Here is a 15,400-nt window from a genome sequence, read left to right on the forward strand (position 1 = left end):
TCACAAGAGGAAAAATACTGAGACATTTCAACACATGGTACAGTTTCATAGAACACACTATCTATGTAGAGTCTAAAATTATATAGTAAAAGTAATGCAATTGTTAAAAACATTCAAGTATAATATTAAAAATTAGTAAAAATTAAAACATACTGTGACAATAAGAACAAAAACATAAGACCTCATTTAAAAATATATAAAAATTAATATTCTTGTTTGTCAAATAAATAGGTGTTTAATGATTTTCTAAATGTGAAGTAAGAATTAGATTGAACAGTCATTGGACTTAGCCGGGAGTTCATCTTCCCAACTTGATACTCCAAAGATTTTTCCAAAGGGAGAAATACTTAGGGCTCCTTTTACTAAGCTGTGGTAGCGTTTTTTAGCGTGTGCTGCAGATTAGCACGTGCTGCCCCCCTGTGCTACATGGAAAAACTAACACCCAGGGCAGGATTAACCAATAGGCCTAGGGCCCGAAATGGTCAGGGGGGTCCAATGAAGGATAGCATCAACATTGTTTTTTCCAAACGGCGATGGGCCCCTCCAGCATCAATCGGCAACGCGGGCCCCCCCCCCAATCGGCATCATGGGCCCGCCGATCAGCAACGCCCATCAACGGAAAGTAAGACAAGCAAGCAACGCAGGTAAGAAAGGCAACGGGAACTGTAATTGTGTAAGCGGTGCTGCTTGCCCAAAGCTTCCCTCTAACGTAGCTTCCTGTTTCCGCCTGGGCGCAGGGTGGGGTGGGGCGGGGCAGGGGGGCCCAGTGTACTTGTGTGCCTAGGGGCCCTCAACGAATTAATCCTGCCCCGCTAACGCCAGCACACAGGGCAATGTAACGGGTGCTAAAACCACTAGCGCACCTTCATAAAAGGAGCCCTTAGAGTACCTGAATGCAAATATAAGAAATGTGAATAATAAAATAAATAATAGCAAGCAGAGCCAGGATTCATGCTCAGCTTTGGGCATAAGGAGTCATCTTGAGGGAATGGTACAGTTTAGGGGGTGAAGAACTTTTGTGCACAAAAGAGCAGCAGGATTTGGGTGAGATAGAAACATAGAAGATGACGGCAGAAAAGGGCCACGGCCCAACAAGTCTGCCCACTCTAATGACCCACCCCCTAATTTCTTCCTTGAAGTGATCCCATAGCTTATCCCATTTTCTCTTGAAATCCAGCACGCTGCTGGCCTCAATTACCTGCAGTGATGACTATTCCAATGATCAACCACTCTTTCGGTGAAGAAATACTTCCTGGTGTCACTATGAAATCTCCCACCCCTGAGTTTCAACGGGTGTCCTCTTGTCGCCGAAGGTCCTTGAAGAAAAAAGATATCCTCTTCTACCTCAACATGGCCCGTGACATATTTGAACGTCTCGATCATGTCTCCCCTCTCTCTACGTTCCTCGAGTGAGTACAGCTGCAACCTACCCAGCCGTTCCTCATACGGGAGATCCTTGATAGTATTTTTTTTTTCTCTCCTCTTCTTCTTCTTTTCCATTCATCTATTTTTCTTCTTTTTTTCCCCACCCTCTTGGTTTGTCCCTTCCCCATCTCCTCCTATTTTAATATGATGCATCCTCTTATCGTTTTTTCCCTTTTGTGTCCAGCTGGTCTGCTAATGAGTTTTAATAATCCTTGTAAGTTTTCCCTATTATATTTTTGTAAAAATTTGGATGGAAACCGCTTAAGCTTGAAACTTGATCATCTTTAGGTGGCCAAACGGGTTGAAAAAGCGACAGCGAAAGCTAGAAGGCTGCTAGGGTGAGCAGTGGCCAGTAGGAAAAAGGAGGCATTGATGCCCCTGTATAAGACTCTGGGGAAATCTCATTTAGAATATTGTGGACAATCCTGGAGGCCTCACCTTCCAAAAGATATAAAAAGAATGGAATTAATCCAGAGGACGACTATTAAAGTGGTCAGTGGTCTTAGTCATAAGGTGTATTAAAGATTCCAATATTTATACTTTGGAGGAAAGGTGAGATATGATAGAGATTGTCTTTTAAGGTGAGTGTCTTTTAAGAGGAATCTCCAAAATGAGAGAGCTTTTCAATTCCTAACTCCAACCCATTTACAAAGCTCCCATCAACCTCTTCAATTCCCCCTCCCCAGCTGCCTTATCGCTCCCTTTGTTATTCCCTACCTAAGCAGCATGAATTGATGCATCCTTTCTCTCCTGTTTGTCGTAATTAGATTGTAAGCTCTTTCCAGCAGGAACTGTATCTTGCCTGTTTAACATACAGCACTGAGTGCATCCAATAAAGCTACAAAAATGATAAATAGGATTGGTGGAGGGGATAAATAGAGATCCAAGGTGTAGAGAATGAACACGGGGACAAATTTTTTCCCGTCCCTCCCAGGAACTCAATTTTCCCGTCCCTTCAAATTTAGTCATCGTTCCTGTCCCATTCCTGTAAGCTCTGCCTTAACCACAAAAGCCTCAAACACTTACGATTTTAAAGTGAGGCTTGTGCAGATGAGAACGGAGCTTAGGCATTGGCGGAATGAAGCATTATGAGATCACAATCTGAGCTCTGGAATGTTGCTAATCTTTGGGTCTCTGCCAGGTACTGTGAACCTGGGTTGGCCACTGTTGGAAATACTGGGCTTGATTGACTTTTGGTCTGTCCCAGTATGGCAGTTCTTTTGTTCTTATGTGAGCCAAGTATAGGAAAATCGAGCCATTATGACATCACTGATGAGGTTGGCTCTTAGGCATTGGTGGAATGAGGCATTATGACATCATAGTCTCAGCTCTGGAATGTTGCTCAGTGGGTTTCTGCCAGGTACTTGGGACCTGGGTTGGCCACTGTTGGAAACAGGATACTGGGCTTGATGGACCTTCGATCTGTCCCAGTATGGTAATTCTTATGTTCTTATGACTTGTTTTAATAATGAATAAGTACCTAAAAGGCGCTCACACTGACCAGATGACTACTGGAAGGATGTAAGCGTGAACCCCGCCACACTTTCCTAGTCGTCACTGACCCCCCTCTCACCGCCTAAGGATGTGAATGAAACAATACATACCTGTATGTATGACAGCTTCAGATGTTATGGCCACTCCCAGTAGAGCAGCGAGAATGTTCCTGGAGTAGCTTGGCGGACAATGAAGCAAATCGTAGAGATGGGAACTCCGACCCATACTCCACTGTCCACTCTTACCACTACACTTCCAAACCCTATCCTAATCCCACTGTACCCACATATAGGTGTCACCTGCAGGCATAAGGGCGACTGGCGTGGGTACAGTGGGTTTTGGAGGGATCTATGGTGAAATGGATACCTCTGACTTATGTGAGGTTCACTGCAGTGCCTTTTAGGTTGCCCCACTGCTCCGCTGGGGTGTCTGTGTGGCCGGACTACTAAAAATGCTGGCCCCTCTACATCCGAATGTTTTATTCTGTGTGTTTTTCTTTTGGATGGTTTTTTTTTTTTTAAGAGGGGGGGGGGGGGGTTTAATGGTTCGAAAAGATAGCAAGCACAAACACATCCAGCTTCAAAAGAGACAAGATAGACGTTTTGCAGTTTAGAAAATAGGCACGTTTGGTACTGGATTTTTGTGCGTACTCCAGCTTTTTTGTGGCAATCGGAGCTCTTTCGAGCAGGGCCTGTTTCTTCTTCTTTGTGACTCTTTGCAGTGCTGCGTGCGTCTGCATAATTAATAGTAGTAGTTATAGTAATATTGCACATCCTTGATGGCATTTGTTGGAGGGGGGGGGGGAACCCAGTGAATCACTAACAGGATAATAGGTCCTTTGAATCCTGCTATATTGGTTGCTTTGAACACATCCTTCATCAACAGATTCAATAGCTTAATTAAGCATTGCAAAAACATCTTTCTATGATTTGTTTTCATTTTTCTGGTCATTAATTTCATGCCGTGTCCTTTTGTTTTCAGACGTTTAAAAGGTTAAACAATTATTCCTTATCTAACATTGCACTCCACTGATGATTTTTTTGTTTGTATGATAAAGCAAAAGGACAATTTTTTTGCCTCAAAGAAATACAACAGGAGTCTCCAATATAATATGAGGGTTCTTTGAAGACCACTTTGTTTAAGAAATTCTTGTCCTAGCCAGACACTCTCCCGCGAACATAACTTCAATACCTTATCCCGAATTTCTTCCTCACACTAGGTATCCACATTCCCTGTCTGCTAAAAATTCCCTCTTCATAATTGTATCCTGATATTCGCTGATGTTAGAATATTTTCAATTGTAGGATGTAAAATAGTTATTTATACATTACTTGTTGGACTATTCATATTTATCTCTATATTTCTACCTCTGTCTTTATATCTTTATCTTTACTTTTCATAAATTGTTTCTTCAGGTACTTTAGTTAGATTGTGAGCCTTTGGGACATTTAGGGAAATTTTCCAAGTACCTATCTTATTTATTTTTATCTATTGTATCTTTTTAATGCATCATTTTTGTAAACCGCTTAGAAACCTCACGGTAATTAGCGGTATATAAGAATTAAATTAAATTAAAATAAGGAAGATGATGAAGTGAGATTGAAAGGAACCTTCCACAAATACAAATCGCCCCACTTCAGAGTGTAATGTATAGGGAAGGAGGGTAAAGGGTCTCAGCTACCCGCTCGATTCAACACATACATGTGTAATCTCAAAGCTAAATGGGTTCGTCTTAATCACTGACCCTTGTTACCACCTCCTCCATAATGTTTTGCCAAAATCTTACTGTTTGCTAATTTACTCTATAATTAGATTTTAATAAAGCATTGTCACAGTAAGTTCTATCACTTATCTTTTAATGTGCAGAATTACTAACCAGCCCGACGGGACCCGTTTCGTCATACAAAGGCTTTATTAAGGGTTCGAAAGGAGCTATTTTGAAGCATCCTTCCTCATTTAAGGGCTAGGTTTAACTGCACCTGTATGGGTTGAATCAAGAGGGTTTCTGAGACCCTTTCACATCCTTTCCTATACATTACACTCTGAAGTGGGGTGATTTGTATTTGGGGGGGGAGGGGGAAAAAACCCAACAAAACGTTTTGAGTGCTCATTCCTTCTCAGCTTTGGTATGCCTTCACTCTTATCCTCGTCACTGTTTAGCCAGCATGAACACAGGTGTGGTTCCAAAGCTGCCCCGCTTATAAAAAAACTTTTTTATTAGACTAACTCAATTCATTTTATAATGAGCTTTCGAAGGTAACCCTTCTTCAGATCAGAAAAAAAGCAAATGTTGACAAGCATCAGTATATATAAGGAAAACAGGAAAGCATTTCAGGGATAGAGAGAGGGAGGGAGGGCTGGGCGGGCAGGAGACAGAAAGGTGGCAGCGTAGCTTTAACCCTTTATTGGCTGGGCGGGCAGGAGACAGAAAGGTGGCAGCGTAGCTTTAACCCTTTATTGGCTGGGCGGGCAGGAGACAGAAAGGTGGCAGCGTAGCTTTAACCCTTTATTGGCTGGGCGGGCAGGAGACAGAAAGGTGGCAGCGTAGCTTTAACCCTTTATTGGCTGGGCGGGCAGGAGACAGAAAGGTGGCAGCGTAGCTTTAACCCTTTATTGGCTGGGCGGGCAGGAGACAGAAAGGTGGCAGCGTAGCTTTAACCCTTTATTGGCTGGGCGGGCAGGAGACAGAAAGGTGGCAGCGTAGTTTTAACCCTTTATTGGCTGGGCGGGCAGGAGACAGAAAGGTGGCAGCGTAGCTTTAACCCTTTATTGGCTGGGCGGGCAGGAGACAGAAAGGTGGCAGCGTAGCTTTAACCCTTTATTTGGCATTGTTGCTCAGAAGCAACTTGTGTCTTCTATGGCTCTTATGGGAGAGCTGCATTAGAGAATGACACAGGGACAAATTTTTCCTCGTCCCTATGAGTTTTCTCACTGTCCCCATCCCTGTCCCATTCCGGTAAGCTCTGACTTAATCACACAAGCCTCAAACACTTTATGATTTTAAAGTGTTTGAGGCTCGTGCAGATGAGGACAGAGTTTGCAGGAATGGGGCAGGAAAAGAACTTTCCGGGATGGGATGGGAAAATGAGTTCCTGTGGGGAGGGGGAAAAATTTCTCCCCCCCCCGTGCCATTCTCAAATCTGCATCTCCAAATGCCTGTTTACTTGGCCCTGTTGCTCTTGTTCAATATTAACGTAAAGCAGTCGTTTCACCATCTGCCAATTAAAGGGTTAACTCAAGTTATATAAACAAATTCAACCAGCTGGAAAACTTGGAGAAGGGCACAGGTTATTACTTTTGTACGGATCCTCACTTTTTTTTTTTTTTTTTCAGAAATGCGGAAGTGAAGAACTGCATTACTTACCAGAGAGAAAATCCCGTTCCAATGCTCGCTTCTCAATGCTTCTTTGAACGAGTCTGGTGAAGCAAACCAACCAGATGCCACTCTTAAAGGACCAAAATCATTTTATTCAAAAAGTACCCAAAATGGCTTATAATTTGCAGAAGAGAAGCCTCGCTCTTGTATGTTGTTTGGGTATATTCTTTTTTTCCTCTTCCTCCATATTTTGGGATTAATGCATTGCTAACATGATCTCAGTTTTTCAAAGTCAGACTTCCAGAGTCACCAAGCTGATAGCTTCTGACGTACAGAGGCGAGCAGGGACTAAAAATAAATATGAAGGGGAGGGGCGGAGTTGAGGCCAGAATGATGCCGGAAGCCCTCACAAGAGACAGCCATCCATCCACCCTACTGCAAGAAGTTATTTTGGGCAGATGGACTGATCCCCAAAGCATATGCAGGAATGATACTATTACTTCACACCACAGCTAGGCTCAGTCATCCAGGAAGGAAAAACACTGCTGCTGTGACAGTAAAGGCGATGCCTGCTGGAAAAGGCGGCAGTCCCAAACCTTGGGAGTCAATTCTTTCCTCTGTCAGTTCAACTTTATGTATCTCATCTGTATTGTCTTCTGCCTTTTCTTCTTAGAGCTGATTTTTTTTGTTTCCGTGGCTTTACTTTCGCCACAGCTCTAAACATACGAATTGCCATACTGGGGCAGACCAAAGTTTTATCAAACTCAGAATTCTGTTTCCAACCCAGCTCCCAAATACTTAGCAAGATCCCCATAGTAAAACAGTTTTTATGCTGCTTATCCTAGGAATAAGCAGTGGATTTCCCCAAGTATAATCTCAATAATGGCCTATGGACTTTTCTCTTAAGAAATTATCCAAGCCTTTTTTAATACCTGCTAAGCTAACTGCTTTCACCACATTCTCTGGCAACAAATTACACATTGAGCGAAGAAATAGTTTCTTCTGTTTGTTTTAAATCTGCTTAGTACTACTACTATTTATTATTTCTATAGCGCTGAAAGATGTACGCAGCGCTGTACATTCTAACACACAATAGACAGTCCCTGCTCAGATGAGCTTACAATCTAATTTAGACAGGACATTTCAGGGTTGGGGAGATTATAGTGGGTCTAGGTATCTGACAGCAGCAGGGTTTATTGCATGTCCCACTACTCCTAGTATTGTTGGAAAGAGTAAACAAGCAATTCACATCTACCCTTTCTACTCCACTAAGTATTTTATAGGCCTCTATCATAACTCCCCCTGAGGCGTCTCTTCTCCAAGCTGAAGAGCCCCTAATTGCTTTAGCCTTTCAAGTTTCAAGTTTATTTAACTCTTGATATATCGCCTATTTAAACATTCTAAGCGATGTACATAATATAATAAAACATAGAAACATAATATAATATAATAAAACATAGAAACATTAATATACATTTAAAAACAGCAAATTTCAATAATGACTAACAGGAAAGCGAGGGAAAGGGGGCAAAGTTACAATAAGGGCATAGGAAAAAAGGGAAAAAACGAAAGGTTGGGTAAATAGTTACAAGGCACTCTTTAAGAAAGTTAATTTAAGCAAAGTATATACATTAGAGCTTTAAAGATCATAGGCGTCCATAAACAAATAAGATTTTACAAGTTTTTTAAAAGCTGAGATATCGTGTTCCATTCTGATATACTGAGGAAGGGAGTTCCACGATTGTGGACCTGCTACAGTAAAGATGTCTGCTCTTCGCGTACCGATGATTTTTAGAGATGGGATAGTTAGTAAATTTGATTCGGATGAACGTAAAGATCGTTGTGGTTTGTAAGGGATCAAAGATTTTGATATGAATTGTGGCTCGCTAGATGTTAAAGTCTTAAATATTAGAAATATAATTTTGTACAATATCCTATGATTAATTGGTAACCAATGCGCGTCAATCATCAGTGGGGATACATGGTCGAATTTTTTAGCGTTGTAGATAAGTTTGATAGCCGTATTCTGGATAATTTGGAGTCGCCTTCTTTCCTTCTGAGTGATGTTTAAGAATAGAGCATTGCAATAGTCGATTTTTGCAATGATAAATGAGTGTATTAAGATTTTTATGGAGGAAGGGTTTAGAAATTTGGAAATAGCTCTTATCTGACGTAGTTTGAAGAAACAGTTTTTGACAATAGAAGAGATATGATCATGGTAAGATAAACTGTCATCAAGTATAACCCCGAGAATTTTAATTGATGCTTCAGTACTAATAGGAAGGTTATTAAGGAAAAATGGTTTTGCAAGACAAATGTCTTTTTTCCAGTTGAATAATATGGATTTGGTCTTATTAATATTTAATGATAATTTGTTTGAGTTCAGCCAATTGTGTATTTGTTCTAGTTTATGGTTTATGGAGGCAATGTCTGTGACATTTTCGGGATCTAAAGGATGGATTAGTTGGATATCATCAGCGTATGCGTATGGAATAAAACCTATGGCCTGACAAGTTTCTAATAATGGCGATAAAAAGATATTAAATAAAAGTGGAGATAAAATGGATCCTTGAGGGATTCCAAATGATGAAGTAAAAGTAGTAGAGTCTTCGTTGTTAAAATTCACAGATGAAGTACGATTGTTAAGATAAGACTTAAACCAATCTAGAACTGCGCCGCTTAAACCTTTTTCTTCTAGTCTATTTAAAAGCAAGTCGTGATCAATGGTGTCGAAGGCAGCTGAGATATCTAAGGAAAAAAGGATTACGGATTTGTGGTGGTCAAGATAGTATTGAATGTTGGAAGTTAGACCTATTAATGAGTGTTCTGTACTATGATATTTTCTAAATCCAGTTTGATGTGGATGTAGTGCGTTTGTTTTTTCAAAAAAATCGGAAAGCTGGTTAAATATTAGTTTTTCAGTGAGTTTGGCCAAAAATGGAATATTCGCTATCGGACGGTAATTAGATAAATCGTTTATGCTGGATTTATAATTTTTAACGATTGGGGTGATTGATGAAGACTTCCATTGAGATGGTACTATTGATGTAAGTAGGCTGTTTTGGATAATGGACAAAATAAAAGGACCAAAGTGTGAAAAGTATTTTTTCAGATAGAGAGGAGGGATTATTTCTGATCGAGAGCTTTTTATGTTGACTTGGGAGAAGAGAGATTCGATATCTTTTAGTGATGGGATTGAAAAGTTTGAACATTTAGCTGTCGGAAAGAAATTTTCCTCATAGGGAAGCCGTCCCATCCCTTTTATCATTTCCATTGCCCTTCTCTGTACCTTTTCTAATTCTGCTGTATCTTGAGATATTGCGGCCAGAATTACAAATAGTATTCAAAGTGTGGCCATACCATAGAGCGATATAAAGGCATCATAACATTTTCATCTTTGTTTTCCATTCATTTCCTGATAACTCCTAACATTCTATTTGTTTTCTTAGCTGCCAATGCACTGAGTTGAGGGTTTCAACTTATCCTCAACGATGACACCCAGATCCTTTTCCTGGCTGGCGACTCCTAACGTGGAACCCTGCACCATCTAGCTACAGTTCAGGTTCCTTCTTGCCCACGTACATGACTTGTTCACATTAAACGTCATCTGACATTTTGACGCCATGTCTCCCAGTCTCCCAAACCCTGTGTACCACGGAGGCAACATAACATAACATAACAATGTGCTTATTGACCATGTAACCAGAAGTTCAACGCAGTTTACAAAAAGTTTCAAAAGTAAACATGTTACATGAAATAAGATGATTCATTAAACAGTCAAATATTTAGAAAAAAGATAGGTCTTCAATTGTTTTCTAAAATGGCCATAGGAATGGGTAGTAAGCTTCAATATTTGGAATTCGTTGTCATGAAGAGCTGCCTGAGATGCCAAAGTATGATTTAGAAATTTCTTCCTCCTGCAACCCTGGACAGATGGAAAATTAAACAAAGGGCGAGTTCTTCTACTATGTCTGTATGATGCTAAAGAAAATCTATTGACGAAGTAAGAAGGAGCTGTACCAGAAACAGCCTAGTTTAAACAATCCCAGGGCCTCCATTGGCAGCCAATGCAATTCGGGATAAAAGGGTGTAACATGATCAAATTTCTTCAGGCCATAAATCATTCTGACCGCTGTATTCTGTATTATTGTAAGTCTTGCTAATTCTTTCTTGGTGACTGTCAGATAGATAATATTACAATAATCGAGAAGACGCAATAGTAACGATTGAACCAGAAATCTAAAAGCAGTAAATTCAAAATAAGATCTAATTGTTCGCAATTAGATCCTAAGGAGGAAAAGAGTTTCTAAAGTAACGGAAAGGACCTTTTTTGTTTCAAAGGAGATATGGGCAGTGCGCTCTTTACAAGATAAAATGATTATAGTGTTCTTATTCACCCTTTTATCAAGTGTCTAGCTTATTTTAATTCACTGTACTAAGGCGTGAAATGTTCCCAAGATGGTTGGCAAGTTATCCAGAATGCTTCAATTAAGCTTCACCTGAAGATGTAAAACTAATATTACCCCCTCCTCTTAGGGAGGAACATTAGTGGCCTGGGGCCTGCTGCAGCTCATTTAAGACAACAGGAGGGGTTATTTTCTTTCCATGGTCGTCTTGTGTACTCACACTTCAGTCTCCTGCAAGTGTTCTGATGAAGTGCTCCCACACAATCCAGTTGTAAATCCATCACACCCTAGACAAATCATGGGCTGTATCCGTAGAAGTTTCGTCAGCCGTAAGCCCGAGGTCATAATGCCGTTGTACAGATCCATGGTGAGACCCCATCTGGAATACTGTGTACAATTCTGGAGGCCGCAATATCAAAAAAATGTGCGGAGAGTTGAGTTGGTTCAGCGAATGGCCACCAGGATGGTCTCAGGACTCAAGGATCTCCCGTATGAGGAACGACTGGGTAAGTTGCAGCTGTACTCACTCGAGGAACGCAGAGAGAGGGGAGACATGATCGAGACGTTCAAATATGTCACAGGCCGTATCGAGATGGAAGAGGATCTCCTTTTCCTTAAAGGACCCACGGCAATAAGAGGGCATCCGTTGAAAATCGTGGGTGGGAAATTTCATGGCGACACCAGAAAATATTTCTTCACCGAAAGGGTGGTTGATCGCTGGAATAATCTTCCACAACAAGTAATTGAGGCCAGCAGCGTGCCAGATTTTAAGAAAAGATGGGATTGGCATGTGGGATCTCTTCATGGAGGTAGTTAGGGGGTGGGCCATTAGTGTGGGCAGACTAGATGGGCCATGGCCCTTTTCTGCCCTCATGTTCTATGTTTCTAGAATTCATTTGGACCGCATTAGGTGCTCCTGTTTTGCTGCGTTTGCAACGTCATTCGGGAAAGGTCTGCTCACACCTTTTCAGAAGTTGCTCAAAGTTTATTTATTGAGCGCTTCTATGCCGCTACTGATGACTGGGGGGGAGTCAATTCAAAGCAGTTTACATGAGCTTCTGCCACGGGTGCGGGCTTTGTAAAGGGTACAGGCATCCATCCTCTGCTCTGCCCCCCTCGCCGCACACGCCTTTTCCCCTGCATGAGCAGCATTACGAACTTGCTGCCCGCATCGGTGTCACCTCTGACGCCACTTCCAGGCCCCATACCTCAGAAGTGACATCAGAGGGATAGCCAACACCATGAGAGCAGCAAGTTCGTGCTTTTTCTCTTGCATGGAAAATTAAAAATGGAAGAGGGCACGCCCGGCAGGGGGGAGGCACGCTATGTCACTGAGCGAGATCACAAGAGCAGCAGGCCTTGTCCTCTGGATGTTGAGCGTGCTACTCCACCGATTAAAAACTTCATTTCAGAAATGTAACTGCCTCTGCCTAATCTCCTACTACTCTGACTATTGTGTTTGTTTTCCCTTCCTTTAATATTATGTATTTAAAGAATTTATAATGAATAACAAGCAAGCAAGCCTCGGCCACAAGAGGGCACCCGCTCAAACTCAGGGGCGGAAAATTTCATGGCGACACCAGAAAGTATTTCTTCACAGAGAGAGTGGTTGATCATTGGAACAAGCTTCCAGTGCAGGTGATCGAGGCAGACAGCGTGCCAGATTTTAAGAATAAATGGGATACCCATGTGGGATCCCTACAAGGGTCAAGATAAGGAAATTGGGTCATTAGGGCATAGACAGGGGGTGGGTAAGCAGAGTGGGCAGACTTGATGGGCTGTAGCCCTTTTCTGCCGTCATCTTCTATGTTTCTATGTTTCAAGCGCGCCTGAATGCATAAAAAATAATTTGCTGCTCAAGATTTGCTGTTGTGCTTTCTCAAGCCTGTTTCAAGTTATCTTTATTTCCAGTTTTAGTTCCTTTGTACGAAGGTCATTTCATAAATCATGCCCACTATTTTTTTTTTTATTTACATGTTTTATTTCAAGTATTTCTTTACAATCCTTCAATATAGTCTCCCTGCTTTGCAATGACCGAGTCCCAACTTCCAGGAAGCTTCATTATTCTATCCAAGACACCGTTTTTGTTCAGTTGCCGAATGGCTCGGGTAACAGCAGAAGAAAGCTCCTCCAGAGATGCAAGACTATATTCATTCATAGGCTGTTTCAACTTTGGTAAAAGGTCGAAGTCTTCTGGACTCATGTCTGAACTGTAGGGAGCATGAGGTAACACCTCCCAGCTGTATTCGTGTAGTTTTTCAATGACGACATTCCCTATGTGCGGGCAAGCGTTGTCATGAAAAATGGCCCAGCCCAGAGCAACTGAGGTCAGGTTTTGCACATTTTTTTGCAAAAAAAATCACGATAATACACTGCTGTGACGCTTCTTCCACATGGAACTTTCTGTGATGATGATGCCTTCATGATCATAAGCAAAAATCATCATTTGTTTGACTTTTGATTGAGCTCATCGAAATTTTTTGTGGTCGTGGAGAAGATGGAGCTCTCCACTCAGACTGTGATTTCAGCTCCAGCTCATAGTTTCTGACCCACATTTCATCAATGCGATTCAAGAATGCCTGATCTTTTTCCAAAGTTGAAACAACCTACGCGTGGACATCGTTTTGCATCTCTGGAAGAGTTTTCTTCCGCCGGTACCCGAGCCATTCGGCAACTGAACAAAAACAGTGGCTTGAATGGAATAATGAAGCTTCCCGGACGTTGGGACTCAATCATTGCAAAGCAGGGAGTCTATATTGAAGGATTGTAAATAAATACTTGAAATAAAACATGTAAATTAAACAAAAAAATAGTGGGCATTATTTATGAAATGACCCTCGTAAATCACTTGGACTGCTGAGATGCCTAGTTATCAATTACAGATATACTATAATGTGATGTAAAGGGAGCTTCGAAAAGAAAGCCACTTCTGTCGTTTATACCATACTCTCAGCAGTAGGTTATCAACTATTTGCCACAATTGCACAGCCACAGGGATGACAAGTTTGGGCTTTTTTTGTTAAGATCCCTCTGCCTGAATGTTTGTGGTCGGGGGCTTGGTTCCTGAAGAAGGGCTCCTCCCCGAAACCAGCTTGGTTGAACTTCGGCTCCTGGCGCTCTCATTGTGGCAGTTTGGTTTGATAAGTATAATTTTGATTTAGTTTAATTAGGGTTTGATTTTGCTTTGTAGTTAGCTTGGCGGGTTTCGGCTGGCAGGGTTTGTGTGGGGGTCGCTCAGTTTGTATCTCCACCGTTTGAGTTTAAATTGCTCACGGGTTTGTTTGGATTATATTATTTATTTAGGGCCTTATTATAGGTGTTTTCATTATTACATACACATAGGGGGCTCAATGATGGTGTGGTGGTGGAGGCTTCCCGCCTCAGCCCGGAAGTGAAGCATCGGAGCTTTTGCTCCCATTGCTGATGGTTCACACTGAGAGCACCCCTTACTTCTTCAGTGGAGTTGCTTCAGGCTAGTACTATTACTCATTCTGAGCGTCCCCCATCCAAACCCTGTTGTGACTGGTTGTGCCTCTTTGTTGTTACTATTATAGGATTTTTGGCATATTTATTGAGTGTATTGTTGTGTGAATGTTTTAATGTACAGCACTGCTATAGAAATGATTAGTCGTAGTAATGGATTATTTATTTACTTACTTATTAGCACTTGTAGTGTAAGAGTGCTTCACAGCAGTGGCGTAGTGAGAGTGAGAGGTGCCCCTCCCCCAATCTAGTCTCCCCACTCCTGCTTGCTGCGCGCCCCACACTGCTTCTTCGCCGGTCCCACATGTACCCCTCCTTCCCTTGTACCTCTACTTGAATTTGTTGTTCCCGGCGGTCAACAACATGCTCCTCGTGACCCCGTCGGCTCTCCTTCTAATGTCACTTCCTATATGCGGCTCCTGGAAGTGGCGTCAGCGGGAGAGCCGACGGGGTCACGAAGTGCACATTGTTGACCATCGCGAACTTCTTCGACTAGAGGCATGGGGGAAGAGGAGGGCGTGTACATAGAGGGGAGTAATGGGAAGAGGCGGGGGGCAGAGAGGAGGGTGTCAGTGCCCCCAACATGACGCCCAGGGTGGACCACCCCCTCCCTTATGCCACTGCTTCACAAGTGCCTATACAAAGTCCCTGCTCCTCACAGCTTCTAAATAAAGACCAGCAAGGGGACAAATTTCTCCTCGTAGAAACTCAGTTTCCCCGTCTGTCCCTGAGTTTTGTCGCTGTCCCTGTCTCATTCCTGTAAGCTCTGCCTTAACTGCGCAAGCCTTGAACACTTATGATTTTAAAGCGTTTGAGGCTTGCGCAGATGAGAACAGAGCTTAGGCATTGGTGGAATGAGGCATTACGACATCACAATCTGAGCTCTAGAACAGGGGTGTCCATCCTTTTGGCTTCCCTGGGCCGCATTGGCCGAAAAAAATGTTTCTGGGGCCACACAAATGCACAAACGCTGCAGCAAGACAGAGGAGGGAGCCGGCAAGACGGTAAACACCCGGGGGCAGCAGAGGAAAACACTGCATCGCCCTCAACCGGGGCCGCACAAAATACTTCACGGGGCCGCATGTGGCCCTTGGGCCACAGGTTGGACACTCCGGCTCTAGAATGATGCTGCTTAGGATTTTAGAGCGTTTAAGGCGTGTGCAGATGAGGATGGAGCATGCAGGAATGGGGCAGGGGCAGGAAAATTAATGAGACAATGAATTCCCGTGGGAAAGGGGAAAAAATTTGTCCCCATGTCATTTTCTACTTCTAAACA

General features: G+C 42.4%; 1 protein-coding gene across 2 annotated transcripts in view; it reads right to left on the minus strand.

Annotated features, from left to right (window-relative positions):
* The window catches only part of STRIP2 (striatin interacting protein 2), an 81,683-nt gene extending 75,134 nt beyond the window's left edge, over window positions 1-6,549 (minus strand). For both annotated transcript variants that reach the window (XM_033959409.1, XM_033959408.1), the window contains exon 1: window positions 6,284-6,549. The gene's annotated coding sequence lies outside the window, so the exon portion shown is untranslated. The remainder of the gene's footprint in view (window positions 1-6,283) is intronic.
* Window positions 6,550-15,400: the final 8,851 nt, after the last annotated feature.

Source organism: Geotrypetes seraphini, chromosome 9 (genome assembly GCF_902459505.1).
Source record: "Geotrypetes seraphini chromosome 9, aGeoSer1.1, whole genome shotgun sequence".
In the NCBI taxonomy this organism is placed as follows: domain Eukaryota; kingdom Metazoa; phylum Chordata; class Amphibia; order Gymnophiona; family Dermophiidae; genus Geotrypetes; species Geotrypetes seraphini.